This window comes from Aphis gossypii, chromosome 2 (genome assembly GCF_020184175.1).
Source record: "Aphis gossypii isolate Hap1 chromosome 2, ASM2018417v2, whole genome shotgun sequence".
NCBI classification, from domain to species: Eukaryota; Metazoa; Arthropoda; class Insecta; order Hemiptera; family Aphididae; genus Aphis; species Aphis gossypii.
The window spans coordinates 79,062,839-79,080,484 of record NC_065531.1 but is presented as its reverse complement, the minus strand read 5'-3'; the positions used below and the strand labels follow the sequence as shown (position 1 = coordinate 79,080,484).

Genomic DNA, 17,646 nt, shown 5'->3' with positions numbered 1-17,646 from the left:
ATTAAACGATCACTTATACTAACAATGTTATATTATATTTCAAACAAATAACTCGACCATTATTTACAGAGATTACTGCAGCTATAACAATAATTATGTTGATACATGTATTATTGTATTATGTCATACACTTATACTCGCATTTAGATTTACAACCGTATTAAATAAATAATCGGATTGGTTCATAAATCTCTAGATAATAATTAGAAAATAAAATGTGTATTCTAAATCTACGCCTAAATCTTATATTTTATTATTATTTTTTATTTAAGTAACAAGTCAAACAATTATCAACAAGTATTGATATTAAATATTTTATACAAACATATTAAGATAATCTTAACCAGTTAACTGCATGTATTTTCAAAATTTTAATATTAATAGCCCGAGTTCTAAATATAACACTTCATGTACAATTCTTAAATCGAATAAGCGTGAAAAAATTATTTAAAAGCATAAATTATATCATATACTGTCTACATCGGGGAACTAAACCCATCAAAGTCACGTGTATACATATAATATATATATATAATTATACATGTTTTATAAAAATAGGGTACATTTAATATATATTAATACCAAAGATTATAAAATTTAAATAAAATTATAATATTGATTCCATTTGCAATACACGTAAATGTATATTGTTACGAAGCACACACAAATACGAAATCATTAGCTTAGTTATTATAAAATTATAACAATTATAAAAGTTTGTAACCTGGATTTTAATCAGAAATCGGATCCTTTATTTTAACAACAATATATTTCAACTTAAAGGGCTACAATACTACTAATATTACATGACTTCCTTATAATTTATTGGAAAAACAAAAATAACATTTTTTTTTAAAAATGTTTTTGCAACATTTATTTATTAAGAAATAATTACTAACCATGCTAATTAGCACCGAAAAGTGTAAAAAAAAAAAAAAAAAAAAGCAGCACGAGAAAGTCAAACGTCATATTCATTATAATGCCAATCAGTCAAATTTTAATAATAATACCAGGTACCTATATAATATTTACTTCTTAACAAACTGAATACCTTGAAATTTATAAATATTATAAATTTCTACCATAAAAAAATAAAACGAAAATATCACACATTCAAATGTAAACTAAAAGTTGAAACTTCGGTATTTTAAAATTATAAGCAACGGAATAACACTAATAAATATCAGGTAAAATAAAAATAAAAAATATTATTTTATTATTTTTTACTTATTATTCATTTTTTGATATATAAATTTAATAAAACAGAAATAGGAATTTACGTGGCTATCGCATATTGCTACGGTATGCATTTATAATTCTCGGGAGGGTTATGTTCTTGCTATGATTTTGGTAGCAATACGATCAGAGTATTATGATAATGATTATTTAAAATAGAAAGACGGTTTTACGGTTTCTTAACGAATCGCTGTCTTGATATTTTGTAACGATGTAGACAATTTAAGACTGCATATAAAATGCGTAGATCTAACAACCTTGTGGTGAAGACAACATGAAACACAATATACGATGATAATATCATATAATTACAAATATTATTTGTATTATATAAACACGTGCATACAGGGTAATTTATTTAATCTATTTAACTGGTCTTACTAAAATTTTCTAAGACAAGTAATGTGTATAAAAATATTTTTGCAATTTAACACCCGAAAACCACCATAACATAAATATATTATTATAATGACTCGTGAGATATCACAGTGATAGAGCTGGTACCGTAAAAATGTTCCATACCAACGCGAATCGTAAAAAATTAATGTACAAGAAGAAATCCTGTCTGTAAATTAGAACAAAATCTATAGATAAAAAATGCAATCGACATTTGGCAAGATATCATTCCTTTGAAGCGTTTTAGCTACCGACAATTATTACGATTACCACATCGGCATACGCTCATAAACTGCAGAAATCGAATACCTATATAATATCGCGACGGACTTCTCTACTGATTGGTTGGTGTAAAGCTTTTATTTCTAATTGAGGTCTATTTCATTTTTATAAACCCAAAGTAAGTCCAATTTTGAACTCGTATGCACAATGTACATATTGTACGTATACCGAGTACCAAAATGGAAACAATAACGAAAATAATAATAATAATATTTTACAATATAATTGAGCATTACAAAAAAATTAATTATCAGAAATTTTAATAAGAAATATATAACGCTATAGGTTTATTACATGTCTGTGTATAAATAGACGAAGGAGTTAAAACATAAATATTAAACTAATATTAATATCAATTATCAATTGTGTACCAAATGCAGAATATAATAAAATAATCTGCATAATTTTATAGTAATTAATAAAAATAATCTCAAATTAAGTAAGTGACAATTTTTCCACTGTTTTGCGGGTGGCTATTCAATTAATCATGATATGAAAATTGTATATGATATTTTGTATTAAACAAATGCCAATTAATAAAAACAAAATAGATATACTATTGTTATATAGATAAGTAATCACTTGTCTTAAATGAGATAAAAAAAAAGTATTAAAATTTTCATAAAACTAAACTTGTTACAACATATTTTTACTGGCATAGTTAATTTAAAATTACTTTCATTGAAATACATAACTATAACAAAATAAAATACCATAAAATCATAAAATTTCAACTTTATTAAAATTATATAAACTATCTAGTCATTTCCTGTGATACTTTGATAAATACTATTATTATTATTATTATTATTATTAAGATAAGTTTAAGTACCCAACACAATGCCGATGGTTTTGTAATAAAAATGTATTACGTTATGGATGAATTTCCGTTCTTCGTAAAACAAAAGAAAACTAATAATTCGACTTAATAAAATAAATAATTCATACCTTAAACTAATTGAACCTCGAAAACACGTAAAACATTCTATAATAGACGTTTCTAGTTAAATAACTATTGTAACATATGGTTAGAAATAAGAACAGCTAAATAATATTTATTTTATAAACACCAAACTTAGGTACAATATTTTTAATTCCATCCATTAATTAAGTTAAAAAATTTAAATACTCGGTATATCAAAACAATTTGTCACACTACAACTACAGTTATAAGTAATATAACTTATTAATTATTAATTATTATTAGGTTATATAATATAAATACACAACTATATTTTACACATCATTTCTATATTTACTAACTAGTTTGGATTTTTTCAAAGGTTAAAGGTTTGAACACAAATAATCGAATGAATACGAAGACATGTTAAAACTAAATATAAAATTAAAAACCTATAAAGGAGCAATCGATATGTTAGACTACCGACTAAAAGAGGAATGGTGATGGTCCAATAATACACCACACAATTTATTTGAAGTTTTATGGAATGATGTAAAAACAATATAAAACATTTAATTTAGATAACTTAACTGATTTAATAAATATAACATTTTTATAAAATGTTTAAGTCTTATGACCTAAACTTAGTTTTAATTTTTTCATCTTTTTTAATTTTTAAAATATTACATTCTACCTATGCAATGTATATTAAGTTCTACCGCCAGAAATAAGCATCAGTTGCTACTGATAGTTGTAAATATTGTAATCCATAAGTTATATATAATTCATAAGATCTTATCAAGAACAAATTACGCTTATGGCCTTCTCAAAAACCATACATCCCACATAACTTTGAAAAATTATCTCAATACTATAAAATAACAACAGAAAAGAGTTATAATGTACAAAGGTTTTCTATTTGATATTTATCTTAGAAGCTGTTAAAAATATAATTTTTAAACAATGGATTTATATTGTTTGGACGTGCATTCAAGATTTTCGAGTCATTAGCCAGAACGTTTTATTTAAAAAAACTACCGTTTTACGTTAATATCAATTAAACTGATTAACTGTTGCTTTTCCTCTAACGGTAAAAAACTAATTAGGAAGTCCTTGAACGTTGTTAGAAACACAAAGTACACATTTTTTGTATACAATTTTTAATTCAGGTAATGACGATAAAGGATAAAAGATATATATATATTTCTTTTTGACGAACACCGTAATATAAAACCAAAAGTTTTTGACGTTTGAGAAAAATGATGTTATTAAAAAAAAACTCCCATCACCGAGCCAATCGAACGGGCTACTAAATATATGTTTCACTGTTTCCAAGTGTAAATACCAACTCCGCCCTCAACCGACATAATATATTTTTCTCCTCTTATCCATTTACAATATTTTGTTGATCCCGACAGACGTTTTTTTTTTTTCCAGGCAGAGAGGTTTATGTAAAACTGGTGCTCAAGGATCCCCAAGGGAGAAACTGCCACCGACGCTGCCGCCGCCACCACCACCATCATCGACTATGCCGACCTTTGCCGGGGTCCCCTCTACCCCCGGATATATTGCCAGTGTCTAATGGACTCGACACCGGCGAAGAAACTCCTGGCAGTCAGATATTTTAATAATTCATAAACCGCTAATGTCCAGGAACCCAGCTGAACGCATTACCTCGCCGTCGTAGTGTAGCAGCACAACTCCGTCCCTCTACCATTCAAGCGGTGGGCAGAGCAAATATGTTTCATAGGAAACTGTTAGCGTTTTTTTTTTTTTTTTTTTTGAATACGAAATAAAAACATTTGTAAGGATCAAGTATATGCGATAATCCTACGTCCGGCGAAAGCGTACGGTATGCGATGTGCATGTGTTCGGTGCGGCTCAACGTTTTCTGCACCCTGGAATCAACTATATATATATATATATGTACAAGAGTATGCTGCATTAAGGAAAAAGGCTGTTTTCGCGTCGCAGTAAATACTCGCTTAATCCTTCGTACTTTAGATATGCCTAAGGAAATCCCTCTCGACAGAGGTCTTCATCGGTCAACGTGTCAACGTCGTCGGCGTTTAATATATTACAACGGCACGCATATAATACGCAGCAATACGGCCCATGCGATTGACCGACCATATGTACCTAACACATCGTATATAGGAAGACAATAATCTATTGATAACAGTATTTCTAATTTTTGTTTTTTATTCAGTTGTATTCAGCAGTCTGTGTACACACAATATATTTTAAAAAATGTATAAAAACAAAACCAAAAGTATATTCCACTATTATTAAGTATCTGAAAAACGTACTTCATGATTTTACTACTAGTACTTAAACTAACAATTCTCATTGGTCGGTTCAAATGGACTCGGTAATCCACACTAATAGTTCACTAATATTTTATTACTTGCCAATAATATAAAATTGACTTTTATGTTATATATTTTAGTAAAGTTACATGATCGATTTATTTTTGGTGATATTAACAAACTTAATACATTTATTACCCCTAAATTTGACCTGTAAAAAGATATTAACTTACATCAAATAATGTTAAACTTTGAACTATAATAAATGAAACACTAATTAGTAATTATTCATGGTGATTTTGCACTTAATTTTATTTATTAATTTGTATTAATGTTTAGTTATACATTTATTTTTGGTTAGATTTTTGTTTTATTGTTGCAGGTCTTCCTAATTCTACAAACTTATAGCAATTTCTAGTTTTTTTTTCTTATTACTGATGTAAACCAAACCCATATTTTATTGGCTTAAAATTTTACGAATATTTAAATATGATCTATTTCTTACAAGTAGATAACAATGTTTCGAAAGAATTTTTTTTACTGGCATCTCTAAATTTTTTTTAAATATTTTTAAAAGCTCCTTTGTGTATCAACATTTAATATTTTACTGAGCCATCTACTTAAACATATCATTCGTTTCTAATTATTTAAAATATTTACATCTACTATTTTACAAACACACAAAATTACAGATATTTCAGTTATAATTAATATTACTAACAGAGTTGCATAAAATTGATATAATCTGGTATTGTATAGGTAATGCTTTAGATATTTTAAATACAATCTAGATAATATTTTAAATAAAGCACAAATATGTATTATATTTTTGAATAGACCATATACAAATTCTGAAAATATTATTGAATATCATTATAATATACAAGATCCGATGAATAAATATTAGTTAGTATAAGTATTTTCTACTTCATAAAAAATTTAATTAACAATCACTTAATAAGTGAAAAATAAAAAAATTAAAATAATCATTACTCATTAGTAGATAATGATAGTTATTTATTTTAGATTCTAACTGAAGCAATGAATGTATTGATTTAACAATGATGTTTTTTTTTTTTTGTTTTGTTTTTAGTATACAGTGTACACAATTTATAGTATAAAAATGCTTTGATTTTCAATCAAAAAAAAAAAAAAAATTAGAGAAAACGGGAATTATAATAACAAACAAGATTTTACAAAATTTAGTTTACTGATTTTATTTTAATACAAAATTAAAAACTACCATTGATAAGTACCTATATTTGAAATTTTTACCAAGTATTTATACTAAAATTTATTATATACAATATATACATGGAATAATATTTTCAAAATATTTTGACTTTTTAAAGTTATTTATAGACAATTAAATTTTTATTTCTATAAATTTCAACAAAAAATTTTTCACCGAGCTCAAAACTTCAAAAAGGTAATACCTACATAACATTTCTCAAAAGTACTTCATTACTAAAATCAAAATTTAGGTTTAAACAAATTTAGACTTGGTTAAAAATAATGAAAAATCGACACAAAATCATCATAAATTGTTATTTTGTAATTTAAAATACATATAAAAAATATTTAAATGAAATTAGATATTCAAAGAAAAAATCATTACAGTGGCTAACTCAATGAAAAGATCAGTTGTGTACTTGATACCTACTTAAAAGCAAAGCGGTTATCTAATACCTCCCCTTTTTTGTTATGAAATAATACAATACTATCAAACATGTTGTACTTATTAATCAGAAATAGAATATTAAGTACTAATCAAAAAGTTCTCATACATAAAATATATCAAACCATGATTTTTAATATTATTTTTAGTTTTCATAAAAATAAAACGATAATAATGGATTCATTGACAAATTTAACATGATAATGGGAAAATAAAGACATCTTAATATACTTACTATTATTAAAAGTCTTACATTTCGTAAAAAAAAACTTTTCCCTGTTTCTAAAAAGTTAATACTTTTCGAAATAATGTATGTTTCGTCGTTAAAAGAATCAATTTTATACATAGTTGATAAATTAATAATGTTTCTTAATAACTTAGACGTACATAAGAAAACTAAAATAATAAATACATTATATAAACTAAATTTAGTATTGATCAAATATATGAAAAGCGTATTAAAAAAATTATGCTCATTATAAAGTTCAAAATTGCCTTACCCGGTATCAATTATTTAAGTTCCCTTCTGTACTGAACAATATGTACTAACCAGCATATATTATTAATTCAAGTAAAGATAAAAACATTTATTTATTAACTGATATTTATAACTATAATATTGAAAAAAAATTATATTATTTTAAAAATCTATAAATTTTCATTGCTTTGCTCAGAATCTAAAATAAAATAATATACAATGATTTTGTTTAGTATTATCAATCTGTCAACACCATGAAATATATATATAAAACAAACAACACAAACGTATTTACTGTAAAAAAAAAAAAAAAAACTAAATATTGTACGCATGTAAAAAATATAATGAAAACAAAACTCAACTCTCAAACTATTCGCGTTTCCTGTCATGGCTAAAAAATGGACTTAGTGGACATTATGGACCGTTGAAAACCTATACCTATTCTTTTCTTTGTTTACACTCCATATTTTGTTTGTAATACAAAATCCATAAGCAATAACCCTATCGATGCGCAGTTATAAATCCAAAATAAAAATTAATTGAACAATACATTGTATGAAAATACTACCTAAGTTTACCTTTATGTTAACACGTAGCCGATAAATAAAATTAAACAAACTTTAGGAAAAAAAAAATTTAATAAAAATGTGTGTTATTTTAATACACATTTTCAAACTAATTTTTCATATAATATAAGTAGTATGTATTATTATGTACATAAACAAAATAATCTTATTAAATAAAAATATTTAACTCAGAATCTAAAAATACTACTATTAATAACTGTTATCTGTCGCATTCAAATACTTAACCCATTTAGCTAATTTTTATTGGCAATAAAATACTGTGATCTAAGACATTAATTTATTTCTCTAAATTTGATTCTATGTAGACTATGGCAATAAATGAATATACGCATAAACCTATATAATAGTTTCCAAGAAAACAGATTATTAAACCCATGCATATTTATATTTTATTATTTTTAAAAATTGACGATAATTATAATAGTGTAAGTGTATATAGTATATGTACGCGTATAAATAAATATGAATGCCATAAAATATAATTTAATAACACTAATACTGAATACTCATTTTGTATGTATAAGAGAAAATTCTAAAATGTTAGCACATATAACGTCATAGATGTAATGAAAAATAAGTCACGAGCCAAACGTTCCGGAAATATAATTATCGGCCTGTCCGACTGACAAGAGTTTAATCACGTCACGGACATAGTATGAAGGAAGACTATATATAAAGAGAGGGTAAGAAGGGTTCACTTCATGCGGTAAAGAGACTAATTTTGGAGCTTTAGCGCTCTTCATCACAACCCTTCAAGATTTCGATGATAGAGTACAGTAATGAAATACCAAAAATGACACATACACACACACACATATGCGTTCATGCACGCACGCACACTCAAGTTCCCAGGCAGAAGATGATTCTAAACTTGTCACAAAATACATTCACTGTAATATATACGAAAAATATTATATTCGTCGACCACTCAAGACGATTTAAAATACAATACAATTCATAGGTACTTGCAGAGATGAAAATGGAAGGCAAAAATACTTGTAACGATGGTTTTAACAATTATGTCAAAATAATTTTGATGTATATTGATAATATGTTTTTCCTATAAAAAACTTTTGAAATTTAGAAGAAAATCTACAACGTTTACAACATTATCAATTTATTTTTTGTAATATTTTTTTTTTCTAAAAAAAAACTAGGCTTTGAACATCATAGGATTTGACTTTTATATATATATACAAAAAATATATGTTTAAATTCTTTGTTACTCGACCTATATAAATTTTATTTTTTAAAAATATATTTTCAATAGCCGAAAAAAAATATAATTTTTAAAAAAATTTAATTGTTTATAAATATTCCCCGATGAACCGCTTCTAAAATAGGCTCTATAACATAGCTCTAGTGCGGCTTACCTAAAAATTGATATCTTTTATTTTTAATACCTATTTTTATAAAATATACAATATAAATGTATGCAATAACCAGTTTTATTTGCAACGTTACTTAAAAAAATTCATTCATATAGTATTTAGATTTTTTTATTCGAGAATGGAGACATGTTTTAAATAAATGTAATAAAAAATGATTTAGTATCATACTGTACAAATAATAATTAAAATATTTAAAACGAAAAAAAATATATATATTAAAATTAAAATACATAATATAGTTATATTTTATTTATTTGTTTTACGGAGAAAAAACTCAATTTTTAAAAAAATTAATTACACCTAAATATAGCAGTTGTAGGAACAAGATGAATTATAAATACGTGTTGACAGAATAAGAGTATAATTTTGTATAAAATACAAGAAAAGTAAGAATAATAATAGTAATAAAAACAATGAACATAAAAATATACATGTAAGTAAATTGATAAAATTACAAGATAAAATAAAATTTAATATTTAATTAATATCATTAATATTACAATAAAATAGATCTATATATTATATATTGGTAGAATTATCCAATGACATAGTATATTTGCTAGTGCATTAATTGAATAATTTGAATTCATGTTTTTAGTAAAAATAACTTATTGTCTATAGTGTTTTTTTTGGTCGGTTTTGAAATCATTTTTTTTTAAGTATAGGACTACAATCTATTTTATTATTGAATAAAAAGTTTAAATTTTAATACTTCCCACGGGTTTTTTAAGGAAGCTATATAAAAAATTCTAGGACTCGGTATAGATGAATAATTAGTTAGTATTTTATTTTATTTTATTTATATATTTAATAAAGATTAAAATCTACATTTTGTATAAGCAGAAAAATAAATTAATATAAATTATACACTAATATACTTTGATCATGCAGTATCTAAACAGTAGGCATATTATACGTTATAAAGTAATGCAAATAGGCAAGAATTATACACTTTAATCGTAGCATTTACCCACCAGGCATTGAAATTTAACACACTATGTATATAGCTGATGTAGACAATACTAGACATGAATCAAGTTTATCTAATGTGTACATATTTATTCCCAAACTGATTATTGAATTATTAAATATGGAATTAAAAGCTTATACAATTATTATGTATACGCTACGCAATAATTATTAATTGCCAAAAATAAAAATTATAGTAGGTATATAGTAGATGTATTATATTGTAAAGTACATATCATTCATTTTAACTACCTATAATATATGCTTTCAGATTAACATAAATAGATTTATCGTTCAGGTTAAGGTGCGAATAAAATATAATATTATAATATCATCTTCATCACCATTTGTTTATAATATAGCGCCTATATAAGTGTATAGTACGTATACGCATCTTAATTATTCGAAAACGGAAAAATTGATGAAAAATAATCGATAATTTTCCATGTCTATGTTTTTTCTTAAGTGTGTAGACGTAAATTTTACTTGCAGATGATGTATCAAAACAACCATTAAATATAAAAACCAATTTACGGATAAAAATAACATAAAAAAACTCATGAAACACTAGACTTGTATACATATTTAAAATATTCTTGAAAAGAATCATGTTTATCAAACAACGTTGATTTCTATGCGCTTTACCTCAATCCTATTTTGGCCTTCTCTCTCCTCATATATCTGACTGACATGTATCCAAAGCTTGAGGAAGAAGTAAAGTTTCCCCGAGGGTGATCGAAAACTGGGAAACTTGGCTCTATAGGGCAGGGGGAGGCCCAGAGTTAATTATGCATGCCGGACAAATGGAAATTCCCTGCTGAAAGTTGGCATATCAGCTATATACACATTTACTGTACTAGAACGAGAGGGTCGATAGTAAAATTTGAGAGAGAAGGGGAAAGAGAGAAATAAATCTATAGAAGGGATCGGAAGGGAATATATAGTGTTTGCATGTATACAGATTACATACGATGACGGTATTATATGCAGTGATCGATCGTGCCCCAATTTCCCACTACAAAACCAAACAACCTAAAACTCTTCATTCAGTAAATTTAAAACCTAGGACATATCAACACATCGTCATCACAGACATTAATGCATATGTATTATTTATAGGTAGGAATAGTAAATTTATTAATACAAATTAATTTAAGTTAAATGAGTTGGCTAGTGCATATAGACGATAACATTGATCGTGTTTTTTCGTTGCTTTATTGATATTTTAGTTTTAAGTAAATATAATATAATAGTGTTTAAAAATATGTATGACTCACTTAAAAATTTTAAAATTTAAAAAAAAACCTACGAATAAAAACGCATATCATCTTGATATAAGATAACACATTTATTTTTATATCAAAACGATAAACGAAATTCAAAACGAAACTTTAGTATTTATTTATATATTTTTTGTACTTTGTATATATTATATATTTAATATTAGTTTTCTTTTATTAGTAATGTGCAAGACAGAAACAGACGAGTGTGTGTAAGCGTTCTTTTATTAAATTGAAACACGCTTTATTACCACATCAAAAATAATAAATATTATAAAATAATGTATGAGTGGGTAATAGTAAATACATATAATATAAAACTATATCCGAAATTAAAATTAGAATGATCTATACGTATATTGATTTATGTACATTTTTTCCAAAATTATTGACACGTCTGAAACTTGATTTATATAATAGGTATAGGTATATAATTACATAAATATAAAAGTACCAAGCTATATTATTATTTATTTATTTTTTTATGAAACGTAAATTTGTTTAATTCACCACATACCTGCTATACTTGCCTAATATAGAATTCCATACATGGAAAAACAGTATATTATGATAACGAGTGAAATTGTGATGTACAGACATGTACAAGTGTAACTGAACTCCGGGAGTCGTTGATGGCACCTAATGGAACGCCCCTTTTGACCACATATTGTTCCCTATTCAACGCGTTTCACGACAATACTCTAAATTAGAACCACACGAACAAAAGACAAAATGACCCATGTATTATTATAATAGGTTTAAAAAAAAGGCACATTAAAATACGTTACTGATTTTAGTATATAGTAATAATATTCTCGACTGTTAATGTCAAAACGTGATGTGTCGTACTTTTCAAACAGTGCGGCGTATGTGAATGAATGAATAGCAGGCCAATTGGCGAGGTTCCAAGTTAAATTGCTAAGTCCATAGCCAAAAGCACAGATCGTTTTCCCAGTAGGTTTTCATGGACTTTAATTTACAACGGGGTCATTTTATCAGTCAATTTTCACCATTGACGGCATCCATATACAATGGTACGCCTCAATAAAACCACAGCACAGCTGGATTGTGATCTATATATTATAGAAAACGTATATATTATTACATCATGGGGGGAGGAGAAATAGTTGATGAAATAGCTATTTCAGTGTATGTTATGTTTAATACTGTCCAGGCAATACCACTTTAGCGATTACGCGTAGTGTATTTTTTTAACTTCAAACAAAGTACAATAACCAGTCTCTCACCAAAACAGGTAAATAGCAGCTTAGAAGGAAGAAAAGGATTAAGTTTTCTCACACAATTATTATATACGGAACGGATATTTTATAAATCACGGCATTTCACTCGTTTTCATAATAACCCTTTCTAGTTTGTGCTGTTCCCCATAGCCACAAAATACCGAGAAATTAAAGGAAATGGAATTTATATGAGAAACATTACTTCGTAACCGTCACAGGTCTATTTTACCCAATGAGAAAGGGGTGTACGGTGGTTGAAACGTGGGAGAGGGTTTTTGTCCTTCTTAAGACTCCTTAATCCTAATGGGTTTCGCAAATGAAAACGGAGCGGTTTCCTCGTCGGTTGGGTCGTTGTGAAGGCAACCGCTGTGGTGGAAGGGGAAATGGAAAAAAGGTTATGACGATAAATTAATGCCGTTAGTAAAAAATGTACAAAAAAGTTTACACACAACGAAAACCCCAAGAGTGCAATTTTCAAAAGAATAAACAGGGCGACTTCACATTTAATTCGACATCCGAACAGAACGTTAGGTGAATCACACATCTAGATAGTATACCAATCCGAACATTTCTTTAACAAACCCACGATATCATTTCCGCAACATAATTAATTTATTTCTATACATAGTCCATTACTTTCCAATCTAAAAACATCCTTTTGTAGATTAGTTATACAAGACATAAATCCTTTCGTAAGCTCTACATTTCAAAATTAATTTGACCCATGTCCTTACTCCTTTGAATCTAAAATTATGTTTTTGTCTCATCATCCGACTGTATGGAAATAAACTTACTATAAATGTTTAAGCTTTTGGTCATACTCTGCAAACCACATACATCCCAACGCAGAAAATAACCAATATGCATTTCGACAATACTGTTTTCAATATGCAAGTGTACACCGACGATGCGTAACTAATAATATTGAACTCTGTCGTTTTACAGAAATGTTAATGTGATTTAATTAAGATTATACGACCGGAAATTCTTCTGATCCGGTACTATGCGCTTCCAAAAAGTTTTTACCACCTTACAGAATTTACTCATACCAACTCTTCAAAACCCACCTATCTGTAAATAAGCTTACGTAAGATCCTGTAAGTATATGAGAAATGATAACGATATCATTGAAAACAAAATGTAAGAAACTTTTCGAACTCGCGCGTACTCTAATCAAACAAAAATAATACGAATCTATATTACTTGTATTATTAAGGTTTTGACGAAATCAAAACATATAGGTACTTCAAAACTTTATAAACAAATACATTTTTATTAATTAGTTGATATTTTTAAATTGTTTAAATATTTTTCAAAATAATAATATAAACTAATAAATATGACTATTAGATAAACCTGCAACAAATTATAATAAAAAAATGAATGTTCTTTTTAGCCAAAAAATAAAAATAAATATAATTTAAAACATACTAAGCAACTTTAAATATACAGATGTATATTATCTACACAGATTCTTTAACAATAACTTCACATTATTAAATTGATATGGTAAAATAAAATTGAATTATAACACAATAAGATATCAACGTAAAGTATGTAAGTTCGATTTAAACAACTATGTGAATAGTAAATTAGTAAATATAAAATAACATTAAATTAGAACTACCTATTTCCTATACCGTACAATCATCTTAAAAATTCTAATTTTGTGACTTATGATATAACCGAATAATGAAATAGAATGCCCAGACACTGTTTAATCGACATCAAATCATTTTAAGTACCCATTAATCCCAATCCGTTAACCGTCAGCACCCTTAATTTAACTCATTAATAACGCCCAATCTATAATGAGACCTCTCGTTCACCACAATTTCACCGCCCATTAATTAAATACCAATGGCTTCGTAAAAAAATAATTCATCATCTATTATGTAATCTATTTAATTCTATACTATATTTAATAATATACGTACATTAATATATATTAATTAAAACTTTATAAAAACTATTAGAATGTATCAACTGAATTATATTCATGAAGTATAATAAACATATTATATATGATAAAAATAATAAAATAGCATAATAGTATTTTATAAATATAAAAAAAAATATATATTGTTGTCAGAATTCTTTAAAGTGAATTGATAAAAAAAAACTGTTAAGCTTAAAAATCCAAAATCATCATTATTATAAATGTTACTTGTTTGAAATTTCGACAATGCGCAAATCAAATGAACAAAATATTCTTTTTATCTACCAAGAAAACCATTTTATTTTTTAATATTTATTCTCATCACGTACCTATTATTATACAAAATTTCACGTTATATACGTACATATACTGTATTTATATATTTATTCTCATAAAAATTGTAACGTATACGATTATTGTAGAATTTAAGTTGAATTAAAACTCTAAGAGAAAATTCAATTCATACTCATTTCATTAACCCAAAAAAGAAAATGGAGTGTACAGCAAAATATAATTTTCAGTTTGCATCTACTATAAAAAAAATGCCCAAACTTAACTCCGTAAAAAAGAAATGTCAAGAGATTAAATTTCATAAACATGAAAATTCAAACCAAATCACGTCTTTACATTATACGTGTTTTATTAAAGCTGCACAAATGACGTCATATTTCTTATTTAAATATTAGTGACATGGGAAAAGAGGTAACAAAACGTATTCACATTATATTTAAAAACATTAGATTTGCTCTTTTTAACAAATGATTTTCACGGATCAGATTATTGTTATGTATTCAGATGGCATAAAATAATGAAACATTATAGGTACTAGGTAAGTACCCATCTACATAGATGAACGATAAAAATGAGTAATTTTAGTTATAACAAACAACTACTAAGTAAAATAAATTATTTTTTGGTTACATTAAGTTGAGGTAGTAAAAACTTTTGTTCAATTTTAAAATGTTAGATTTGAGACTAAAAGTCCTCTCACTAAGAGTTGGATAAAATTTTATCAAGATAAAATTATTCGAGTTAATACGTATTTGAATAAAAAATTATTCAAATAATTTTCAAACATAATGCTAATACAAAAAAAAATATATATGATATACTATAGAATGATTAAAATTCATTTTAATACCAGTATAAGTACCAGATAATTATTTTATCAGAACCACACATTATTTCAAAAAGTATTAATGTTTTTGAACTAGCTAAATTTTAAAATAAGTCGAATCATTGTGAAATTATCATCTAAATAAAATTGCATTCGAATTAGGCTCTATTCTGTATTTTTGTGGCCTCACTTAATAAAATGGTATATACAATATATAAAATAATTATATATAACACAAGTACTTGAATTTAATTTGTTTGATTAAACGATGTACTTAAATTCCAACTATACATGACTAATAATTTGACTTTTATCTGATATTAACAATGACGTGCATTTGAAAAGGATGTCTTAAGTATTTATAGACAACCCTCCGCAGAATAAAAATTAAATTACTTTAAATTTGCTGTAGTAATAATAGAAAAAAATATTATTAACAAATCTATTATTTACCTTTTTTACCTTTTACTTTTTACTCAGAATTCACATTTAAATTGTTAAATTAACATTGTTTTATAATTTTCTTATTACATATATTTACATCCATTGATATAATAATATACAGCAATATCAATAATAATTACATGCATTATTAAAAGCTACACGCGAAGTACACCACTGTTTTTTATTTTATTTAAGAACTATATAGATTTGTTGTCATAAAATATTTACGCATTTTTTATCTATTTTTATTTTATAAAAGTCTAAGTTCTAGCTAGATCGAGAAAATTTTCAAAAGAACTACATTCAATTCCACAATCTTTGTTCTGGTGTTGATATACGAAAATAATATAGGTAAGTTTTATTACCTGCTATATTTAAATCCTCCTAAATACTTTTTTAGGGATGTAACTAGAATACCACATCATAGTTATAATATAATGTTAACAACTAACAAGAATTATTATATTTCAACCATTATATCTTAAAACAGAAAAAAATATTTATGAAATTAATAAGGTAAGAGTGTAACATTATAAGACATATTATAAGTAGGAACTTATGATTTAATTTGATTATAACATTGTCCAATTATAGCTAATTTTCATATTATTGTTATGATTTCATTACTTCTTTTTACCTATATTATTAAAATTAATCAATAAAAATTAATTTTAAACCAATTTTTAATTAAATTCTTATATGAAACTGAATAACAGTCACTAAACAAAATTACTACCCTACTAAATATACTATTATATCAAAAATATAAGTGTATACTGTATATTGGGTATACCTATAGGCTATAATGTATTATTAATAACTGTTCCTCTATTGGCAGCTAAATATTTAATTAATTATGTTCATTCTTTAACTAAGTAGTAAGAGCCAACGTTATTAAATCATTTTTAAAATAGGTTGTTTCTTAATATTAAAACATACTTATGTACATTTCAGTATGCAATTTTTCAGGTCAACAGTTTAGAACAAAATTAGACAACTTTATAAAATAATACAAAAATAAAAAAAACCTTTGTAATATTACAAACTAATTTATCCTAATATAAACTAATTTATTAAGAATATTATCATCAGTTGAAAAAAAATACTTAAATAAATAACTTACCAAATTAGTAGTCTGATTTTATTTTTTGAATAATCTAAAACAAAGAAATAAAATTATTGGTATTTGGTAATTCAATATTAATTAAACAATAAATTATAGCTATATCAATGATAAAGTAAATTGAATATTAATGCATAAAGAACACTGAGTATTTTAAACTTAGATTTTTCCAATATTTATTTATACCCATTACCATTGATTATAATCAATGCTATTACCTAACAATAATCAAATTATGTAATATATGTATACATATATATAATACCTACCGGTAA

General features: G+C 25.6%; 1 protein-coding gene across 5 annotated transcripts in view; it reads right to left on the bottom strand.

Annotated features, from left to right (window-relative positions):
- Positions 1 to 17,406, bottom strand: part of LOC114123581 (polypyrimidine tract-binding protein 2) — a 154,938-nt gene extending 137,532 nt beyond the window's left edge. The window contains exon 1 of one of the 5 annotated variants that reach the window (XM_050200816.1): positions 17,372 to 17,406. The gene's annotated coding sequence lies outside the window, so the exon portion shown is untranslated. The remainder of the gene's footprint in view (positions 1 to 17,371) is intronic. The other 4 variants (XM_050200820.1, XM_050200822.1, XM_050200819.1 and 1 more) reach the window with 4 other exon arrangements.
- Between the last annotated feature and the right edge of the window lie 240 nt (positions 17,407 to 17,646).